Source organism: Marmota flaviventris, chromosome 2 (genome assembly GCF_047511675.1).
Source record: "Marmota flaviventris isolate mMarFla1 chromosome 2, mMarFla1.hap1, whole genome shotgun sequence".
NCBI lineage: Eukaryota > Metazoa > Chordata > Mammalia > Rodentia > Sciuridae > Marmota > Marmota flaviventris.
Genome location: NC_092499.1, coordinates 204,104,496 through 204,106,411, shown reverse-complemented (window position 1 = coordinate 204,106,411; position 1,916 = coordinate 204,104,496).

The window sequence follows — 1,916 nt, the reverse complement described above, 5'->3', positions numbered from 1 at the left end:
CGTTGTTGCTTCGCTCGGGGGATCGAGGCGGTAAGCTCGGCAGCGTTGCGCGTTCCCTCTCCGGGGGGAGCGGGTTGCGTTGTCGTCCCCAGTGCCGAGTGGCGTGGGGAGTGTTAGGCGAGCGGGCGCCCGGGCGCTCTTCCCCACCTCCGGTGGGGAAAAGGAGACGTCGCCCGGGCGTTTGAGCGATTGTGGCGGGACGCCGAGCTGGGGCCGGTCCGGTCCCCGAGGCGATGGGGCTTTGGGTGTCCCCGGCCGCGAACGCTCAAGAAGCCTTGTGCTTGCCCATACCGCAGATCCCCCTCGTTGTCTCGGCGGCCGGTTGGGAGAGGGGCTGGGTCGGGTGCCGCCCACCCTCAGTGAGGAACGTTTCTCTAGCGATCCGTGAAGGGCGTGCCTCGTGTGGGGTACCGGATTCCCCCATTGGCCGCCCCCTGCCTTGTGCGCTACGCTACCGTCGGTGGTGTGTGTAGGCGAGAGTCCCCCCCCTTCCCGCCGTCTGGGAGGGCGGGGGTCCGCCGGCCCCCCGCGGGTGGGGGCCGAGCGCCTGCTCTTTGTGCCTACCGCGGCCCACGCCTCCCCCCCTCGAGTCGGGGGAGGGTTCCCGCTGGGCCTGGCCGGGCCCTCTGGCGCACGTGGGGCCACTGTGTGGGCCGCTGGTGCCTGCCGCGTGTGTGCGCGCGGTGGCGGTGGGGCTCTGTTCGCGCAGCCGGGGGTTGAGGGGCCCCGTCCCCCCTTCCCCCTCGCCCGCTGCGAGTGGCCCTCTGCCCGCTCCCGGTCCCGAGCCGGCGGGCGGCCTGCGTGCGTGTGCGCTGGCCTGGGGCGCGGCCGCCGCGGCCCCCCCTGGGAGCGTTCCGCGGGCGGCGTGGTGAGCGAGCGGACCCTGGGGCCGTAGAGGCCCAGGTCGTGGGACTCGACCGGCACGAGGTGTGGCGTTGCATGCTGGCGTTTGGAGTCCAGGCGCGTCTCGTCGCGTGGAGGGCCACCCTGTGGTGGCGGGGCGGCGGGTCTCGTTGGGAGGCTCCGGGGCTGGGACCGGAGGCCGGGTTGGCGTCGCAGGCGGTGCGGGACCGCCCTCGCGTGTGGCGGTGGGACCCCGCTTGTTTTCCTGGCGGCCCGACTCTGTGCCCGAGGTCTTCTCCCCGGTTTCCTCTCCGCGTTTCTTTGCCCCTCGCTGCCTCCGGCGCGCCCTCCATCCCGGCGGGGTTGTGCCCCCCTCCTCGCCTCCGCCGAGCCTCCCCCCCTGGCTGACTGGTCGCGGCCGCGCTGCCGCCCCCTCCCGGGCGTGTACCGGGTGTGGCGGTGGGCACGCTGGACGGGCGGTTGTCGCTGGGGATGCTCGTCACGGTGTGCGGGTTGAGGGTTCGGGGGCTCCCCGCCTCTTGCGGCGGCGGTGGGGCGGTGGGGCCCTGTCCCCCGCGAGGGCCCTCCCGGGAGGTTGGCTGATGCAGGGAACCCGGCCGGGGGCTCGTCCGGGGCCACGCGGGACCGCCCGTGCGCCTAGTGCGTGCGCTGGCGGTGATACACCGTGTGCCGCCCTGGGTTTGTCCGGCCGGTGCGGCCCGCGCGGCTCGGCCAGCTCTCTCCGGGCGGGGCTCCTCCGCGGGTGGGCAGGTGCCCGCTCCCGTTTCCTGCCGCCCTTCTGGCGCGCCGCTCCCCACGCTGGCTGCAGCCGCCGCCTCCTCGTGCTGCCGGGCCCGTCCCCGTCTGGTCTCTTCTGACCCTGGCCCGCCCGCTCTCTCGACCCTTCGCGAGTTCGCTCCCACGGGGGGGCCCGCCGCGGCCCCCGCCTCCTGGCCGCCACCGCCGCTTGTCCGCTGGCGACGGCGTCGTTGTGTGCCGGTGCTTGGGGGGGGACGACGGGTCCGCCACCCCCGCCCCCGCGGGGCGCCGGGCACCCGCACGGTGCCGCGTGA